The sequence below is a fragment of the Atractosteus spatula genome, unplaced genomic scaffold (assembly GCF_055471065.1).
Source record: "Atractosteus spatula isolate fAtrSpa1 unplaced genomic scaffold, fAtrSpa1.hap1 Scaffold_1, whole genome shotgun sequence".
Lineage (NCBI taxonomy): Eukaryota > Metazoa > Chordata > Actinopteri > Semionotiformes > Lepisosteidae > Atractosteus > Atractosteus spatula.
Window position 1 is genome coordinate 1,138,028 of NW_028296652.1, and position 21,655 is coordinate 1,159,682.

Here is a 21,655-nt window from a genome sequence, read left to right on the forward strand (position 1 = left end):
CACTGTCATCTCCTGACCCGTGTGTGAAGGTGTGGTCCATACTGACTGCACGTAGACAAGAAGAGCCTTTTGTAAATTTTTTACTCGAGCCACTTGTTGTAACAGAAGGAATAAGGTTCTTGATCCCGAGATGAAGTAAAACAGATGAGTTTATTGCATGCAAGGAACAATAAAGCCGGAGTCTTGTTTCCCGCAAGAAACAACAAAACCGAAGTATTATTCCCCGTACTGGTACAAACTTTTGGGTTATATAGTGTCTTCTTCTCCATTTCTGATGTCACTCGGTCTGATGGTAAAGAGGGGGGTTCATGGTATTTGGCCAGTTTACAATGTCCTGGCCAAATGGTCAGTTTAAGATTACACCCAGGGGGGTTCCTAGCTTGCATCTGCAATCCTTATCAGTTAACCCCCTTTCCTGCCATAAACCCCAGCTTGTGACTTAGAAGTCTAAACCACATACAGAAAGGATTAAATTTAAACCCCCATCTTCACATCTTTCTTCACACTGTTTGCTCGTGAGCTGAGGCCCTTATGGGTCCATATGTTTAGCCCCTATGACATGTTCATGTTCAAAGATGACATTGTGAACTTCCTAAAAAGGTTTTTGGATGTGCAGGATACTGGGATAAAGATACTTGACAGGAAGAAAATATGGAACAGGAAGAGAAAGTACATGGTTCGCTTCACAGCTGACCCCAAAGCAGAGGACAGGCTTTTACACCACCCTGTGTCCTTTACAATTGGGGTTAAAAGAGGCTACCTGTATTACCTGTATTACCCAGAGCAACATTTTGAATGTAGGCGTTATGGGCAGAGAGGTCATTATGCTTCGGACTGCAAGGTCCAGGTGTGCAGGAAATGCGATGAAGTAGGTCACAGTGCACTGACATGCAGATCTGAGCCCAAATGCAATTTGTGTGGGGGCTCTGGGCATGTCTACAAGCTGCTGCTGTCACTGGCAGCACACCTACAGCAAGCACGTCCTCGGCTCGTCACGTGAAGGACCCTGCAGCTGTGCCAATCGAGAAGCCGGTGTCTGTGCTGGTGACACCATCGTGGAGGAGATGGAACCAGGAGAGAGTGACAGGAGCGTAACGAGACAAGCTGCAGGCAGACGACGGCAGAACTCACCTTTGAGGAAGATCACCACGGCCAAACAGAAGCTTCAGATCCAGCTGGTGCAGAGAGGGAAGACATGGGAGTCACGCACGACCCACTGGAGTGTTTGCAGGCGATGGTGGAAGAACCAAGTCTTGACCCTGTGGAGAAAAGAGTGTAATTGGGCAGATAATATGGAAGACGAGGGGGACATGGACACCACCATCATCAAGAAGACTGGGAAAAGGAAGGCAGCAGGCCACACGTCTTCTTTAGTGAAGAAACCGGGCAAAGGGCCCTTGGAATTTTTGGGGGAGATGGCTGAAGATTCGCTGGCCCAGACCGATGGCTCATCACAGGGGTCTGAGAGTGTAGCAGGAACCCATGTCAGGGCTGGAAGTGTCTTCTAGATCTTGCATTCCAGAAACTGAAGAGACACTGGTTTTGGCAGAGGCCCTGGAAGAATGTATGCAGCCACAGGTTATCCGGCAGAGAGAATAGTCTGAGGTCTGTATATTTGCGGAGGTACCCTTGAGGTTCAAGGCTTACTGTAAATGGGACGAAAAGGCCAATAAGTTAGTTTGGCCAAAGACTGAATTTAGTGGTTGCACTTTGATGAGTAACTGGTATCTCGGGCAGGGATTGCGTTGCAGTGTGGGCATTTTGGTGGGGAAATTACAACACTAGAGGGGCTCAATCGGATGGAGGCAATCAATAAGAAGGTGTTACTGGTGGATCTAGTTAAAGACTAGCTAGAGGATAAAGGTGAATTTAAGGAAATGTTTGAGAACGGGGTCCAAAGACATGCTAACATGGTGGGGAAGACTTTGGAAGCTCCTGTGCAGTTCCTAGAACGCTGTGCATGGAAGAATGGGAACATGCAGTACCCAACCCGGGCGTCAAGTTTTCACCGTGGAATGAAGGCGCTCATGGGGGTGACAGTGGGTTGTGAATGGGTGGGGGGATAGAAAGTCTGTTTTTAAGGAGGCAAAGAGGGGTGGCTGTGCGTCAGGCTTATATGGAGCTGATGCCGTTCCTATGCCAGTACTCAGAGTCCTTGTTAAAACCCTAATGCTGAAGATCCTAACATTAAATGTACGTGGGTTAAGGAACACGTTTAAGAGGACGGCGGTGTTCACTTACCTGACAACGATGTGCTTTGACATCTGTCTGCTGCAGGAGGTCCACTTAAAAGATGAGAGTGATGTTCTACAGTTTACACGGGAGTGGGATAGAGGAGACTCACGGTGGAATATTGGTGGAGTCCATTCCTCTGGCATAGGAAACTTACTAGGTAATAACGATTGTATGGTAGAAAGATGTGAGAATGTAGTGCCTGGGAGAGTGTTGGTTTTCGATATTTGTTTTGGTGTTAGTAGCTTCCAGTGTGTGTGTGTGTGTGTGTGTGTGTGTGTGTGTGTGTGTGTGTGTGCCCTGGCAATGGCACTTTATGGGCAGACTTCTTTAAAGACCCCGTCTGCCTGACTAACAATTGGATTGTTATAAGAGGGGATTTTAACGTCGATCTCCAGGACAAGAAGGGCGAGTCAGCTTAACCTCCTTTTATCTCAGTTTGGCCTTTTTGACTGTGCCTTTCGGACAGCAAAGGGGAAAGCCGGGGCCACGTGGAGGAGCGCTCAGGGCACTGCAAAACGCCTTGACTATGTTTTTGTTTCACAGGCGGCACTTGCTGAGAAGGTGGTGGTGCAGCCAGTTGGGTTTTCAGACCATGCCCAGGTGGAGATTCACTTTCCACATTTAAACAATCAGTTTGGATGTGGGGTGTGGAAACTGAACACAGAGACTCTGAAGGAAGCAGAGTATGTCAGTCTAATGAGATCTAAACTGTGTAAGTGGTGGAAGGAGAGAAAGCAAGGTATCTCCCTGATTGACTGGTGGAAGCAGTTGAAGAAGAAGATTAGGGGGGAGTTGAGAGCTTACTTCTTAGTAAGACTCAAGTGAGACTGGCAGAAGGGTAGGAAGCTGCAGGAAGAACTGAATAGCTTATATTCTCAGTGTAATAAGGGCACGGTGGTGAGTTTGGAGGCTATTTCAACGGCAAAAGCTAAACTACGAGGTTATTATGAACAAAAGGCAAAAAAGTACCTGTTTAGAGCTCATGTGGAGTACTTACAAGCACATGAAACATGCTCCAGCTTCTTCTTCTGCCAAATACGGCAGAGGCAAAGGCGGAAAGTGATGGCAGGCATCCAGACCCAATTGGGGAGGATAGTACCTGGTAGCGATGAGATGTTGGAAGCAGTGAGGAACTATTATAAGCTTCTCTTTTCCCAAAAGCCAGTAGATGAACTCATAGGGACAACGTTATTAGATAACATCGTGGCACAGATACCCAAAAAGGCCCAGGAGCACCTGGAGGTGCCAATCAGCCTGAAAGAACTTGGTGATGCTTTACTAAGCATGAAGCTAGGTAAGGTTCCAGGTAGAGACGGGCTACCCGCTGAATTCTACCGCACATTCTGGGATGTTGTAGGGCCCATTTTGATGCGGGTGACGGAAGAAATCTTCTGTAGAAAGATCATGAGCGACTCGATGAGGGAAAGCATCCTCACGCTGCTGTACAAGAAAGGGTCAGCAACGGACCTAAAGAACTGGAGGTCGTTGTAATTGCTCTGTGTGGATTGCAAGCTAATAGCCAAGGTGTTGGTGAACTGCCTGAAAGGAGTACTAGCTTATGTGATCGACCGGGACCAAACGTGCAGGGCAGAAAGTAATCCAAAGTCAGGACAACTCTCAGAACAAAATGGCTCCAGTGGGCCAAGGACCATCTTTTCAGGCTGAGAGGTACACGAATGGAAGGAGAGGAACAATGCTCACCCCTGTTGTTTGGCTCGGTGAGAGCGCAGCAGGAGACCACTGTAATGGTCTTCTGAAGAAGGGAGGGAGATTAGTCGAGGACAAAGCAGGAATGTTGGACTGTGCTACTGAAAACTACACTGAACTGTTTGCATGAATAAAGGTGGGTATTGGCATGCGCGACAGGTTGATGACTGGTGTGAGTGTGAAGTTAGATGGGGAGGAAGGATTGGACGGCCCAATAACAACTGTAGAAATGAAGGAGGCACTGGAAGGGTTGCAGAAGGGCACAGTCCCTGGGGTGGATGGGTTACCAACCGAGCTTTATGTGATGTTTTGGGAAAGGTTGGAGCCAATGCTGTCAGAGGTATTTACTGAAATTTTGGAACAGGGTGTGATGGGGCCAACTATGAGAACTAGGATATTGGCTCTGATTTATAAAAGAAAGGGGACAAGACTAGCCTAGATAATTGGAGGCCGTTACAACTGTAATGTGCAGATTAAAGATACTGGGACGAAGACTGAAGAAGGTAATGGTGTTTCTAGTGCAGGGAAACCAGAGTTGAGGAGTTGCAGGTAGGAAAATAAGTTGGAATTTGCAGCTGATCAGAGACACGCTGGAATCGGTTGAAGATAGAAAACTGCCATTAATGTTGGTGAACTTGAACCAAAACAAAGCCTTTGACAGGGTGAACCATGCTGTCCTATGGGAGACACTGAGAAGAATGGGGGTAATAAGAAATTCGTCACTTGGTTACAAACATTCTATAGGAAGGTGGAAACTAGGGTGTGTGTTAATGGCAGGTTAGGCGGAGGAATACCGGTTAAATGTGGAGTGCGTCAAGGTTGTCCGCTATCCCCTTTGTTGTACATCGCATATGCTGAACCCATTTTAGAGTGAATCCGGAAAGACCCAGGCGTGCGTGGGGTTCTGGTCCCTGGAAGTGGAGGACATGAAGTCAAAGTAGGGGCCTATGTGGACGACATCACCCTGTTCCTTAGTACAGAAGGAAGTCTGCAAAGGGCACTAAGCATAGAGAAGGGATTTGCAAAGGGCACGGGTTCTATGTCGAATAAAAGCAAAAGTACAATTCAATATTATAGAACATGGAGAGATAGAACTGAGGCGATAGGTGGATTAACAGTTATGACAAACCCCAGTGAGGGTGCTAGGAGTACAGTTTCATAAGGAAAGTATGGTAAAATTAAACTGGGAGAAACGTCTGAGAAAGGTGAAAGAGAAATTGGGGAGATGGCAAACAAGATCGCTGTCCTTCATAGGGAAAGTTCTGGTACTAAAGAAAGATGTCATGCCATTGCTTTTCCACCTAGCAGTGGTGTATCCTATGCCAGCTCGCCTCCAGAGAGACGTAGTCAAGACAGTCTTCACTTTTATGTGGGGGTGAAAATATGAGTATATTAAGCGAAGAGACATGTACCGACTGTTAGAGGATGGAGGAAAGAAATGCCAGACATCCCTTTAAAACTGGACTGTATCTTTATTTCCAGTGTACAGTATGTACATAATTGCATGAGAACCCGTCACATAACTGCAGCTCCTTTGAGCATCTTTGGTTTGCACCAGTAATGAGACATCTGGTGACATGGACAAACGTCACTCCTAAAGCGGAACAATTGCCATGGCATTATAGGCAGTACACTGGCTAAAGTCTGATCAGGCAGTGAGGGAAGGGCTGACTACACTGAGGCAGAGGCAGATGTACAAGCTAGTAAGGAGGGAGAGCAGCAATGCTGTCCCTGGAGTAACAAAGGAGGTGTGGCTTCAAATTCAACCGGCAAAGTTAGATAATCTACTGAAAGATCTGAACTGGCTCTGTGTGTGGGGGAGACTGGCTGTTAGAGCAGGAGGCTGGCACCCCCCGTGGCTGTGGTCTTTGTCGGGCCGTTGACAGAAGATCAAAGAGCAGGGACCCCACCCGGGACTGGCAGGCAGGCAGGCAGGCAGGCAGGCAAGAGAGAGGGGGAGCAGAGTCCGGCGGCAGGCCTCTGGCTGCAGGGAGGCCGGCAGCTGCGCAAGTTCCAGGCTCCAGGGCAGTCGGCCTGTGCCAAAAGATTTTCTTGTGTTGGATTTGCTTCTTCTGCTTGGATTATTCTTTTCTTCTTTTTGGGTTTGGACGCTTCCAAGGACTCCCGGAGAAGGACGGGCGCTTGTTCAGAGTGCCAGGTGAGTTTCTTGCTATCTTTGGGGTTTTCTTTTTTTTGCTTTTGCTGGACATGGAAGCCGGCCTCAGGCCTGGACTGAAGAACACTCTCCAGTTTAGATGGCTGGGAGATGTTGGTTTGATGTTGGGGAGGGAGGACTTCTCCCAGCATGTATTGAAGCAAGTTCTGGATCTGAAAGAGGTGTTTTGTGTGCAAAGTTATGCATCTTTACAGCTTTTTAATGTGGCTTTATGCAAAAGTTATGCATCTTTACGGCTTTTTCTGGCCTCTTGTGCCAGAAACGGATTTATATGCCTTCTTGCATCGGTATGTAGACATCCTGAGTGAGGCACAGAGGGTGCAAGACGGTCTGGGGATCTGGACTGGCCACTGGCAGTACAGATTCCGGACGGATGACATGTCGAGGGGTGGTTTTAGACATCCACCGGCAAACTTTTTGGGATCCAATCAGGTGTTTCTATTTTATGCAGGACAGCCGAGATTGTGCCGAAGATGTGGTGGCCATTTGGCGGCAGAATGTAATAAGATGATTTGCCGGAGATGCAGGGGGGAGGAGCACGAGATAAGGGACTGTGTGATAAGGGCCAAGGTGTTCCTTATGTAATGAAGCTGAGCACCTGTTTAAGGACTGTTGGGACCGACAACCGGAACAGGTAATAGTTCTTCATAATAGGTATTTGGAGCAATTCCCAGTTGATGAAGAGGCAGAAGAAGAGGAGGAGGACAGAAGACAGGATGCTGGGGGTGCGGGAAAGACTGGTGGGGCGGGGGGCAAGAAAGAGAGTGTGGTTGAGAGAAATGTAAGGGAGGAGGCTGGTAAGCCAGAAAGGGGTGAGTCAGGTAGAGATAGAGGGGAGGAAGTCAAGATGTTAGTGGAGGAGAGGGGAGTGAGGTAGGGGAAGGCATAGCTGTAGGTGGAAGGGATGGGGAGGAGGCAAGTGAACTTGTAAGGGGCAGGGGGGGAGTGGGGTGGAAGTCAGTGGAAAGGAGGGGTTAAGGGAGGAGGAGGGGGAAGGGAGTGGGAGTCAGTGAGAGTCTGAAATGAGTGAAGATGGCAGTATAGTAGAAGAGGAAGGAGGGGAGGGAGATGGTTTTGAACTGGTGATAGGAAAAAAGAAAAAATGGAAGTGGAAGTTGAAGGAGAAAGCTGGAGGGGAGTCGCTCTCGCCTCCCAGGTTAATATCCAAGGTAGTAGAAGGTGAGGGGGTGTGCAAGGAGAAGGCGCTAACTTGGAATCCCCAGGCCCAGGGAGTGGGAATTGGGGGGATATAGGAGAGTTAGGGGGTGGAACGGAGGTCAGCAAAAGCCTCGCCTGGTCTCCTAGCTCCCCGAGTAGCACAAGTAGTTACGAAGGCCCACCACAGGATGCGGCCAACATAGAAGAGTTCTTGAGCAATGCTGGTATAGGTAACTACTCCCCTCCAGGTTATCCTTTGTGGGGAAGGTGGTTGTGTTGAAGGCTGACGTACTGCCTGCCTTGGTGTATCTGGCTTATGTGTATCCACTGCCGAAGACATTCAGGAGACTGCTGACCCGGATGGTTTTTGAGTTTACGTGGGGAGGGAAGTATGAATACATTGAGAGGGATATTATGTACATGGATGTTAGTGAGGGAGGGTGGGGGGTTCCAGATTTGCTGCTGAAACTAGATTGTAGTTTCTTTTCAGGGCTGTGTAAAGTCCTTGGTGGTGGGGTTGAGGGGTGGTTTAAGAGTTTTGTGTGTTTGTGGTTTGAGGCATGTATGAGGTCTGTGTATGGGTGGATGAATGTAAGGCCACATGCTGCTCCTGCTTGAGTCCATTATGGGAGAGCACGGGAGATGAGGAGGGAGCTTTTTCCCTTTGAGGACAGGGACGTTCGCGAAAGTCACAAGCAGCTGTATAGTTTGGTAATGGGGGCTAAAATGGTTAACCTGGCAGTGTTGGGCACCGTTGGGATGTGTGAGCCCGAGTGCAGCCTAAAGGTTTGGACCATGGATTGATGGACTTGAACTGGCGAATAGTCCATGACAGGTTGCCATTACGGCAAGTGTTGTATAGGCATAAGTTATCTAAGATTAAAAACTGTCCAACAGAGGGGTTCTCAGGGGAGGAGACTGTGCGGCATGCTTTCTGGGAGTGTAATTTTGTTCAAGAAGTATGGGAGAATTGTCATGATATTTTGCTGAATTCGCCTTCTTCCTTTGTTCTGTCCTTTGATGTAGTTCGATGGGGGTTTAGGTGTACCCATGTTCCATGTACAGTGGGATTTTGGGTTGGTTGTTTGTTAGTCTAGTAAAACAGGTGGTGTGGGATTCAAGAGAAGAGCTAGCCAAGCGGAATGTTGTGTGGTCTGTGAAACGGGTGGTGGAGAGGGTTAAGGGGATGGTGCGAGGGAGGGTTCTAAGGGATGTTTGGAGGTGGGGTTACTTTGCCGCAAAGGAAAAATGGAAGAATCTTTTTGATTTGTGATTTCATGTATTGATTGTTGAATTGTGAAAATGTTATTTGCCCTCTTGAGACTGTATGGTGAGGTGTGACTGACGTGATGATTTTGCTGTGTTTTGAATAAAAGTTTTGTAAAAAAAAATCTGTTCTTATCAGTTCTTATCTTCTTCGGATAAGAAGACTGGAAGGACAGGATGACGGCGCCGGAGGGTCTCGAGCTCTGCACGGAGCTCCTCAAAATACTGAGTGTTTCCTTTTAGAGCCAGAACAATGAGACCAGCAACTGGACCGAGAGAATCGCCAAGGTGAACGAGAAGCTGGGTCTGTGGAAAACGCGGTCGCTGTCCTACACAGGGAAAGTGACGACATCCTGCTGGCTTTGGTTTACCTGGCGGTGGTGTACCCACTGCCGGCCAGACTCAGATGAGCGCTGCAAGGGATGATCTTCAGCTTCGTCTAGGGCGGCAGGTACGAGTACATCACGAGGAACCAGATGTGCCAGCCAGTCGAGGAAGGGGGTAGAGAAATTTCCTCAGGAAAAGGAAGGAGACATGAAGCGATGGCAGTTATGAATCTGTACCATATAATGTATAAAGTTGAAAGGCATATTTGCGTTTGCATTGGAAATATGATTTTTAGTGTAACATTTGTGTGGTGATTGGATGGCTTTTCTTTTACCCTTGAACTTCTCTTTTCTGCCGTCAGACTGTTGAACTCCTAAAATCATTATTTGTCAATTTGAAACTCATGAGTGCAACTGAGTTCCACATTTCCCCCTGAAACTCGACTGCATCTTTTTCTGCAACCTTTGTCAGGTGCTGCAAGAGCCCATTGGCCATAAGTACCAGTACTTTGTCAGACTGTAGCTCTCCATCCCGATGAGGCACCTGGTTAAGTGGTCAAACACTGGGCCCAAGGCAGAGAGGCGACCGAAGTTCTACACCCACGCTGTCAAGTGGAGCAGGAGGTACGAGGCCACGAGACAGCCGGAGCTCTGCACCAACCACAGAGCCCTGTACAAAGAGGTGAGGGGGCATCTGGTCGCCGACGAAAGGCTGCAAGTTCCCAGACAAGTCTGGGAAAGGACGCAGCCTAAAGAACTGGACAATCAACTGAAGGACCTCAACTGGATGGCCGTACACAAGAGACTGGCCACCAGAGAGGTCCTCTACAGACACTCGCTTACCAGGAATCCGCATTGCCCCCGGGACACGTGTTTCGTCGAGGAGACTCAGGAGCATGTGTTCTGGAGCTGCCCCTTCTCCAAGGCAGTGTGGGGCAGAATGGACAACACCATGCAACTCCTGGGAGTGGGAGCTGTGCTCTGTTACCAGTACATTCTGCTTGGGCTGGCACCAACTGGATTGGACAAGGGGACGCAGTTCCTACTCTGGCTACTACTGTCCCTTACAAAAAAAGGCCTGTGGGATGCAAGGAACACTCTCATCTGGCACAGCAGAGTGGGGAGCAAGAGAGCTGGAGAAGATCCTGGCAAACCTCAGAAGGAGGATGATGTACTGGAAAGGACTTTGGGCCCTGTACAGGGACTAACGGACACAAGCAAGTGGTAGGGCTTGGAGGGACTCTTTAATTGCACAAATCCGTCCCCGTCATCCACTTGCATAGATTGATAACGGACAATCACCGCTGTTCAAAAAGTTTTTTTACTGCATGCTATGTATATTATTTGTGAGAATGTTTCCTTTTTTGAGATGTATTATGGAAATAAAGTATATTTTGTAAAAAAAAAATGTTCTTATCAGTTTAATATCTTGATACGTCCCCCATCGGGGGACTACATATTAAACCGCTTTTGGAACAGGGAGCTGGATCAGGAGCTTGCGCCGTCCTCTCCACACATCGGCCCGGTATTGCAGCGCCTCCGGGAATGCAAGCAAGGTGGACTGGAGCTCCTTCTGCTCGAGTCTCATCCCACGTCCGTCTGTGTCTCTCTCTCCATGTCTCTGTCTCCTTTTCCGTCCTCCCTCTGTGCACTTTCTCGCGTCTCAACTTTCTTGGCAAGCAGGCAGGCCCCCTTTTCAGCTCCTATGCGTTTTCCCCCCAAAAATGTATAATCTTTTTTTTTAGGAAGGCAGGTGTGGTGTGGTGCAGTGCATGTCCCCCTCCCCAGAGAGAGCTGCCCCTTGCCTTTGCCCGCAGGTGCTGACGGTCTGTTTTCGCTTGCAGCTCGCTCGGCACAGCTGCTGGTGGTGGAAGGGGCCTAAGCTAAGGAGGCTGGAGCCCCCCCCTGCGGCTTCAGTTGTTGTCCAGGCGGCCGGCAGCTGAGTGTGTACCGGGCTCCAGAGGAGTCAGCCTGCACCACTGTGCGCCAGCGGTCCGCCTTTTGGGGCATCACTTCTCGGCCTTTTTGGCCAATTTCATGCAGTACGTGGCCTAACCGTGGCTGTACGATTTACCAAAAAGGCCTGAAGGTGACATGAGGACGTGTGGAGAGAAGACTAGATGTCAGGGGGCAGCAGGAGCAGCGAAACACCAGGAAGACCTTTTCCATCAAGCCGGAATCGCTCCAGCTGAAGGCTGGGCACTCATTTTCCCGTGAGGGACAATTGAAGTATTTAGTGCACTTCGTTTTGAAGTCGGAGTCGGAACCGTGAAGGTTGGAATGTCCAGAGGGACTTTTGAGAAGGATAAGCCATGCTGTTTGAGTTGGGAACAACTCTCCAGAGATCTATAGAATATGGGATTCTGTCAGTAACCCAGATAAAGGAAGGGGAAAAGGAGGGGGAGGAAGGAGGGGCTGGAAGAACCTTCTAGAAAAGTAGTCAAAGAAACAAGTTTGGAGACATACTCTCTTGCAATCCTGTGTATTCCATCTTTCATGAACATGAGTTCGGTTAGCTCTGTGGAGTGTCCAACTCCGGAGCCTTTCTCAGAAATCGAAGAAATCGAAAGGGAACAGTGACTTAAGATAGCCTTCTTAGTCCTTTCGGTGTGTGCCATAAACGTAAGAGGGCTAAGAAGATATAGTAAGAGGATTGCAGTCTTTGATTTCCTTAAGGATTTGAAAGCTGACTTTCTCTTCCAACAGGAAGTTCTTGTTTAGGGTGTGGAAGACAGCAGGTGTTTTACCAAAGAATGGGGGGAGGGCATCTCAGAGTGGAGTATAGGAGTGGAGTACATTCTGCAGGAGTAGGCATTCTTATTAGAAATTAATGTTTTAAACTAGCAAAACTCCTTTGTTGTGACACCCGGAAGAATACTAGTAGTGGATGGACAGGTGGGGAGCGAGAATCTAAGACTAATAAATGTGTCCGGCACAGAAAAGATTAAGGAGAGATTTCTTTACAGGGATAGAGTCTTTATTTTTGACAAATAGGAAGATCATACTAGGGAGAGACTTAAATGAGGACCTTGACAGTAGTAGGACAGAAGGAACTAGGAGGATTTGCTCCCTTTTCCAAAACTATGACCTAGATAGTGTAAGGCAGAGCAGTGGAGGAAGAGGGTGCCCACTTTGGAGTAATAGCCAAGGCTCAGAAAAGAGACTGGACTACATCCTGCTGTCACAAAGTTTTAAGGTAAGGCAGACAACAATAGTCCCAGCATGGTTTTTGGATCATGATTTAGTTAAAGTAGAATTCGAAGGTGATAAGGTTAGCTTCGGACCCAGTTTCTGGAAGTTAAATACAGAATTTTTAGTAAAAGACTAATTTAAAATACTAATAAAGACCAATTAGAAAAAAAAATGGGAAGCAAGAAGGACCCTATTTGATTCAGCAATGGAGTGGTGGGAAAACACCAAACAAAGAATAAAGGGAGCATCAATTAGATACTGCGGGAAGAGGAGGGGTAAGGAAAAGGAGCAAATCTCCAAAGTACAACAGAAGTTCACTGGTTTGTATGAGAGGAAGAGTGGTGGTGTGCATGTGGAGAAAGAGGAAATTTTAAGAACCAAAAATGAGTTGAAAAACCTGTATATGGAGAAAGCTAAAGGGTTTCTCTTTAAGCCTCAGAACCATGAGGGCAATTCTACCTTATTTAAATGGTGAGAAAAGACCATAAAAGGATGATACTTGACAGTATCCAGATGAAGGATGGGGGTGTCACTAGAGACGCGAAGGAGATGGTAAGAGAAGCCACTAATTTTCACAGAGAATTCTTTAAGGAGGTGCCAACTCTGGAGAATACAGACATGATTTTAGATACACTATAAATTAAGGATTGCAGTGGAGAGTAAAATTGGCTTAGAAGAGGAGTTGACCCTGGAAGAGGTTGAGCAGGCACTTTTTAGTTTGAGTAAAAAGAAGGTACCTTCCAAAGGAATTCTACAAAACCTTCTGGCCTTCGATCAAAAACACACTCTTAAACATTTATACAGAATTCTTAAAGGGGGAACATTTGGGCACAACTATGAGGACCAGTGTGCTATCTCTGTTGTATAAGAAAGATGATAGGACATGCCTTGAAAATTGGAGACCTATTCAATTGTTAACAACGGACTATAAGATCTTAGCGAAATTCCTCTGTCTAAGACTACAGGAGGCGTTATCAGAAGTTATCAGGGATGATCAAACTTGTGGAGTAAAAGAGTGTACGTTACTTTGGAATTTACACCTGATCAGAGATACTATAAGTTGGGTCGAAGATAGGCACTTACCACTAATTCTAATAAGCTTAGACCAGATGAAAGCTTTTGATTGTGTCAATCACAGTTTTTTATGGCAAGCTTTAGAAAGATTTGGGTTCAGGGGAAAATTTATTGGTTGGCTGCGGCATTTGTATATCAGTGTTGGAACTCGAGTCAACATCGATGGGTTTTTAGGAGAGACGGTTGCCATCAAGAAGGGAGTAAGGCAAGGGTGCCCTCTGTCACCCTTACTATACGTAATCTGCCTAGAACCAATGTTAAAAATAATAAGGTGACATTATGTGACATTATCACATAAAGAAATAACAGGTATAATGATTCCCAGCAGTAGGGGCCAGCAAGCTTAACTTGCGGCTTACGCAGACAACAGTCTTGCTATTAGACTCAGACAGGGGAGTGATGAGGGCACTTGAGATCCGTGAACATTTTGGAGAAGCAACAGGTTCGAGGCTTAACATCGGGAAAAGCAAAATAAAATACTTTGGCACATGGAGAAACAGGAAAGAGACACCGGGTGGATTAAAGTTAGTATCTGGGCCTATTAAAGTTTTGGGGGACTTTTTTGGGGAAAGTTTTTTGAAACGCATGGGTCACCATGGTTAAATTGGATAGTAAAACTAAGATTTCTGAAAATAAAACTGGGTCACTGGAAAAGTATACAACTGTCATATACAGGAACGATAGCAGTAGTTAAAACAGGCATCTTGTCCACTCTTATCTTTTTAGCGTACAGTTTCCCTCTGCCTCCGACATTCAGGAAAGAGGTTGTCAGAATAGTTTTTAATTTTATCTGGAACAACAAATATGAATACATACAAAGGGCAGACATGTACAGGACAATAGGAGAGGAAGGGAGGAGTGTTCCCAACATCCCCCTGAAACTGGACATAATTTTCATTTCTGTTTTGTGTAAAGCTTGAATCTAGTATCGAACCTAGACCCAAAAGCGGAAGCACTGCCGTGGCATTACGAACATGCTAGGAAATGGTTTAAACAACATCCAGAAGGGAAAGATGAGTCAGTGTGTCTACAACACAGAACGTAACACAACGTTTCGGCCGTGGAGCCTGCTTCAGGTGTGGAAGAAGAAGAAAGCTGAAGAAGGCTCCGTGTCCGAAACGTTGTTTTCTTTCTTTTTTCTTCTTTCTCACAAAAGGTAGATAATAGCAAAAGGCATCGAAAACCACACAGACTTTAATGAGAGGGCTGGATATTCACTCTGTTTTTGGATCCAGAAATCCAACTGTGACTGTCATTTCATTTCTGACATCAAAGTCGCATCAGATGATAACTCGAGTTACTTCTCTTGTTCAGCACAGGTCAGATCCTTGGGTATTCCTACGACATCAAAAGTAAAGGGGTTCCTGATTCACTCTGTTGTGGCCTCAACTGGAAAGTACTCTGAGAACTGTTCTTCCAATGACAAGAGGTGCACTCAATCACATCATGAACAGCAGCATCAAATGCCACACCATGTGTGTGTAGATAGTTTTTCATCTGGGAAAGAAATCACTTGCATTGATTTTATTAACAAAAAGCTGCAGCTTTTTCTTTATAGGAGTGATCTTGTCAAATCATGTAAAAAATTGTTAAAGAGAACCCCTGCAGTCCCATATTCAGCTCATTGAAACATGTGATTATATCAGCCAGGTAGGGTAATTTTACCAGCCACACTGGATCATCAAATAGACTTGCCAAGAGAGATTGCTGGTCATGCAGAAACATCTGTACCTCAGAGCGCAGCTCAAAGAGCCTCGTGTGCGCTCTGCCCCTTGATAACCATCTCACTTCAGTATGTAGCAGAAGCCGCACATGTTTGCTGCCCATTTCATTACAAAGCACACTGAACAGACGTGAATTCATTGGTCGAGCCTTGATACAACTCACAACTTGGACAGCAGAGTCTAACACGGATTTCAAATCCTCAGGCATTTTCTTGGCTGCCAAGGCCTCACGGTGGATGCTGCAGTGCGCCCACTTCATATCTGGAGCAACCTCTCTAATTCGTGCAACAACACTGCTGTGTCTGCCTGTCATCACTCTAGCACCGTATGTACAAACTCTGACGCATTTTTTCCAGTCGATGCCATTCTCTTCAATAAATTCATTCAAAAGATGAAATATGTGCTCTCCTGTAGTTCTTGTTGGTAGCGGCTTGCAGAACAGAAAGTCCTCATGCGACATGCCCTCAAACTCATATCTAACGTAAACGAGCAAATTTGCCGAATTGACGACATCTACAGACTCATCTAATTGCAGTGAAAAGCATCTGCTCATCTTAACGCACTCTGTCAGCGTACTTTTGACATCTGCCATATCAATAATTCTACAAGTGACTGTCATTCAAAAGGGCCACCAGGTCGAGCTGTTTAGCATTTTTTTCTCCACACATAAGTATCAGCTCTTTTGCCAACGGTAAACAAAGTTCTTCACCGATAGTGTGGGTCTTACCTGCTTTAGCAATCTGCAAGCTTGCATAGTAAGATGCTTCTTTGGATTTGGAAATTGGAGTGGCACTGTTCCTTATGGTGGACTTGCGCTGCTTCAGATCTTTAAGTTTCCTTTGAAAAAAATCAACAGGCTTATCCTTCAAGAGTGCATGTTTCATGGTAAAGTGCCGCCTTAAATGTGCTGGCCTCATGCTTTCATTGCTGAGACTCTCAGAGCACACGACACACTGTGGTCTTGGCTCTTCCTCTGTCCCGGTGTAAGTAAATCCCAAATTGAGATCATTTGGATCTTACCGCCTTGTAGCCATTTTCCGATGCTTGCTGACACTAGCAGGTGCAGCAGCAGAGTTTGTGTCGGTGGCCGATGTATAATCCTCCTCAGTCTCAACAGTTGTGTGTGATCTGTCGGAGCTGGCATCATTACTCTTGGTGTCTATTCCTTTCAGCCAGGACGTAATACTTGATTTTTGCGAGGTATTCATTTTCAATCAATTGTTGAGGAATGTGGAGCTGTTGGAGAAATATTTCCCATTTCCCCTTTAAAGGCTGTCAGAAGTCCGTTTCAGAAGTTTTTATTTCATGCGCATGGATGCGGAACAGAGATACTTGATGTATTTTTCTCAAACTAACCCAGAACAGTCCTTAAATATTTTTCTGTTATCTATCACGCTTTCCCATGCTTACAAGATTGGCGGTGTTCCAAGATCACGCACATTCTCCCACCTTCCTATTTGCTGGAGATAGCTTTTTTGAAATAAAATTGGTCACTTCATAGCATGCATTCCTATAGAGTGGTATAGAATTACATTTCTAGCTGTGTCCACTCAAGTATTAGCACGCGCTGTACTGTAGTACATAGGCTGCGTATTCGACACGTATTTAAATAGAAAATATGAAAACCCGTCCTGATTTTTCAGCGCACATTACACAGTTCCAGGGTCATTTGGCGTACCACCTGGTGGCACTCCACAGTTTGAGAACCACTGGGTTAATGAATCGTGTGTTTCATTACAAAACCTAAAATATTTTAAATAGCCTGTACATTTTATGTTGGCTTTCTATTTTCTCTGCTATCTTCTTCAGGATGAATAAAGTGGGCCTATTTATCTATCAGTCATATTTTAATAACTAGTGTTCTGTACCATGGTACCCCTAAAAGTACCACACTTGTACCATACTGCTGTCAAAATATCATAGGATAAAATAGGTTTCAACGTACCACACTGCACTTTAAGAATACCATGGTATACAGTATAAGTACCATGGTACATGTACTATGGTACTCTCAAAAATACCAGGGTACCATACCATAGTACTGGTACCATAAATGTACCATGGTACAATTTCTTATGGGACATTCTGTTCCAATTTTAAAATAACTTTTTTGGAAACATTTTTATTTTGTAATGTGTATTTTTTAATGTAATAAAAATTCATATTTAACTTGAACGGTTTTTACTTTCATTTTGTCCGATCAAATGCACTTTTTCACCAAGGTCGTTTAATTTTTAAAGACGGGGGAAACGTACTGTAGGTTTTGCAAGAATGCAAATTAAACGTTATTATTCGATACCTCAGAGGTTTTTTTGCAGGTCTCATAGTACATTCACAGTGATACAACATGGGATGATTAGGAGAAAGGACACAAACACGTTAAGCGTGTTGTTTTTTCCGATTTAAAATATGTTTATATACGACTGGGTTACATGGAGACAGATCGGTATTTTTATTCTGGATTCTGTTTGAATCCGAATTTTTATTTTTAATTCGTCCACTAAATTCACTCTAAGCGCACATCCAGATATTTGTTTAAAAGTATTTTTAATTCAGTTTGGAATATTTTACCGTTTATTTAGAGAACTTCCGTACGGTTTTTTTCTGAAGTGATCCCAGTTTATTTGTGGAATAAATTTTCTCGCCTCAGAAATGAAGCGCCTCTCTCTAAATATTTGACGGTTGTCTTTTTTCCCCAGTTCTTTTACAAAACCACATTTAAAAAAAAACGCGACCTACAGTTAAACGGGATTTTAAGTTTTAAAAGCATTAACATCCAAAGCGAATATTTTTCTTTAAATACTGCAGCTTTCAAACAAATTTTGTAATCTACTTCCTGGTGCTTAACCGATACTAAAAGTAAAGTACATTTTAAGTGAATTGTTTTCGTCTTTTCAGTTCTTTCATAAAACCACTTATTAAAAAAAAAACTCGACCTACAGTTAAACGGGATTTTAAAAGTTTTAAAACCATTAACATCCAAAGCGAACATTTTTCTTTAAATACGGCAGATTTCAAACAACACGAACACATTTTGTAATTACTTTCGGTTTCTTAACTTATACTAAAAGCAAAGTATATTTTTAAGTGAATTAAACTAAAGTTTATTTTTTGTCGAAATACTGGCTTGAACTGTGTTATTGCTACTCGTGGTAGGAATTGCGTGGTCAATGTGATTAAACTATTACGGTCTTTAATTGTACACTGTTGGAATTTTCCTGTTTTGGTAAATATATAACGATGGCACTTCAAAACAAATTAAAAACATCGTTATTGGTTTTAATTTGATTTTTTTTTTGTTTTTAATGTCTTTTATATCCGGTACTGATTCACTTGGGAATAATACATAAACACGTATTAAAATGTAATTGAAAATATTTTGAGTTCTATGGAAAGATGTGAAATGTGTTAAATCATAATTTCTATCAACTGTATTTAAAAAACTGTAAAATATTGCTGTTAAAATCAATTTTTTGTAGAAATGCAATTAAAAAGATTATTTTGGTTTATCTTGAATAGTGATGGCTCCCAAGTGCCGAGAAGACTTGAAACGGTTTTGTTCAAAAGAATATTACAAATGCTTTTCATATCTTTTTCAGACTATCATCAGTTTTTCAGTATTTCTGCCTGCATAGACTATCAAACCTTGCTGCACAGAAAGCTTTAGTTTTATCTAATTATTTTCTGCTTCTTTCTTTATAGCTTAAATATAACTTATGTGAACAAATGAAAGCTTTTTTTTGTGTGCGCCTAAGGGAATAGATCATTTGCATTTGCTTTGTGCTTCAGTTCTATGCTGGATAATGGCATACTATACTGTATTTTATTGTGTTGGTTGTAATTCTATGTAGCCTCTGATTAAAACTATGATTTTTATACTTTTTAGTCATCCAAGTAACATTCGGTTTTCTAATCTTACAAAACATTCTTTCAGTTTTTGCAAAACATTCTCTTAAGTTTTTGTTTGTAATACGTTTTCGTCACAGTAAGCTCAACTTGCGTTCATTAAAAAATATGCAGCCCTAAATGAATGAAGCCACTGTCTTGAATTCAAAAGGTTATTCATCACCTTAATAACCCTTTTCTGCTTGATAGCAATGTTAAAAATGGTAACTTCTAGGGCTTGAGGCCGGGTTCTACCATAATTATTTACTAGTTTCCAATAGTCACTGGAGATCAAATGAAGCTAAAAACTGCACTACTAAACGTATTGAAGTCTCTAGCATATGGTAGATGACCGTGAAGTCATACTCCTGCAGGATCTCAATCCATTGACCCTCCGGCTCCTTGAAATTGAGCAGCCAGGTGAGGGACGCATGGTCCATCCGCAGTTTGAACTGGATCCCGATCAGATGGGGCTTGAAGTGGCGGACCGCCGAGACTACAGCCAGCGACCGCCTCCAGGTGACGCAATAATTCCTCTCGGCCTTATCGAGCGCCCGGCTAAAGTGCGCGACGGCCCTCTCCCCGTCTGGCCCCTCCTGTGCTAGCACTGTGCCCACCCCCGTATCACTGGCGTCTGTATCCAGCACATAGGGCAGCGTCGAATCCAGGAAAGCCAGGGCAGGGGCCCCCACCCTCTCCCGCCAAAACGCCTCCGGAGGGCCGACACCAATGCCGCATAGTTATACTACTGGTCCCCAGGTACATCCAGCAGCGCCTGGCAGGCCTTCCCCTCCAGGACCGCAGCCAAGTGGCCTGCCAACTCCACCTGAGACCAGCCGTTTGCCCAGGCCGCCATCTGGAACTGGGCCTCAGAGAGGCTGGTCTGTCGTCTCCTTCCCACCACATGGCCTGAGGCGACACAGGAAAGGGTCCCTCCGCCGAGTGGGCCGCCGTTGGGTAGCCCTGATGAGGGCTGTGGCCACCGGTGGCACTGAGGAAACATTCCAGCCCCTGGCGGCTGCTGCTCGCCCCCAAAAGGCGCTTTAGGGGGTTGCTTGGCTGCTGGGGGAACCAGCGCTTCTCTGAGTCCAACATCAACGGCTGCCCATTGTCCATCCTCCCACTCTGACACCAATGTAGTATTTTTGGGTTCGGGGAGGATGGACACGGTGACTCAGACCCTCGTTGGCTGAAAACTGGCGCTTTATTTTTTGGCACAGCCAGCACAGCACTCCCACGCTCATACACCAGCAGAGAGAGAGAGAGAACGAGCGAGCGCCAGAGAGAGCAAGAGAAAGAGAGAAACACACTGGGGTCAATTCGAGTAGTTACACAGGGATAGGGTGGCAGTTGAGTACAAGTATAACAGGGGTGTGAAACCAGGGAACTATTTACAAGAATCCGGACGATCTCCCCAGACTGTACGCCCGTTTCACAGTGGGTCAGCTGCACTGGTCAGCAGCCTTGCTCGTCCCTGCCCACTGCCCACTGCCCACTGCCCACTGCTCCTCCCATCCTGCCCCTCGCCGCGCACCCCAGCCGGGCGCTCTTCGGCCATAGCGCCAGGCAAATGCACTACAATATTAAAAATATTTAAGTGGCTGTTCATAAATTAATATGAGTATGAATTAAGGAAAATGTTCTTCTTCTTATTTACCAATTTAAATAAGAGTTTTTGATAATTTCTTATTTCTTAAGAAATGTTGGGTAAAAACTTTCAACCTCTAATAATGTGTGTTTTTTTTAATTCAACAAAACAGGTCCATACGTGTTGGCAAACCTTCTCACCCTGGCTAGTGAGCACTGGTGGGTCATAGGCTCCAGGTCTGGTTAGGTTATGGTCTGGACTCACTTTGGTTGAAATTAGTTCAGTGGCCTGTTGTCTCTCCAGATGAGCGAGAAGCTCCAGGAAGTACTAATCAAAAAGAAAGGATGGTACATATTTCCTTTTTTCTTCATACTAATTGAGATATATATGCTTTCATCAAAGTTAAATCCATATATATGAGCGTTAAAGTGTCCCCATATTTCAGTATGTTTGACATTGAAAATCCTAACGACAGCATTCCTTAATGAGCTTGATAACAACAAGCGTATGTATAGAACACATTGCTAATAGTCTTTCTTGTGTACACAAACAGAAAATAACAAAGGAGAACAAACATAAAGGTGCCGTGAGCATGTATAGTAACAGTAAAGAACAGAGTTTTGGCTGTTCTGTGAGCACATCCAGCCAAGCCACAGGACAGAAACCTGTGTTGGAGAAAGCAAGGCTGCCTGGTGATGGTTTGGGAGGTCTTGGATAGAAAAACACGCCAGGGGCTTTCCACTCCGGCGCATCATTAGAAGCCCTGACTGTGTCACGCCCTGCACATCTAGAGGGCGCTCCTGCTCGGGCCTGTTCCTAGTTTCCCTGTGCTTTCCTTGTTCTTCCGGTGTGTCTTGTTGTCTGGGGCTTTATATTCCGGGTCTCCCTCTCCTCCTCGCTCGGCATTGGGACCGGTTGTTGAGAGGCTCGCCTCACCAGGTCGCCCCACGTCTGCTACCTGAGGGCTCATGTCTCGCTCCGACTCCGCCCGATACCATCAGCCCGAACCGAACCCTCTCGTTTGCTCCGTTCCTGCCGCTACCCACAGGGTCCTCCGTCTCACCAGTCCCTCTCCACGGCTAGGCCCAGGCTATTGTGACAGACTGCTCTCAAACAGGACCACAAAGACAAATTCCTAGTAGAATGTCATAACAAAATATGATCATACATTTACAGCTGGGTTTCAGTTTTGATAGTAGACATTCCTGTAGCTTAATGTGAAGCTCTATATTTGGATAAAATATTTATATCACCTCCATGATCTTCAGCTTGTCCAGAGCTTGTTGATAGTTTTAGAAAGATTTTTGTTTTCAAGCTTTCAGTT

At 45.2% G+C, this 21,655-nt stretch overlaps 1 pseudogene; it reads left to right on the forward strand.

The window, feature by feature from the left end:
• Positions 1–10,257: 10,257 nt before the first annotated feature.
• On the forward strand, positions 10,258–10,424 carry LOC148810287 (U2 spliceosomal RNA; annotated as a pseudogene).
• Positions 10,425–21,655: the final 11,231 nt, after the last annotated feature.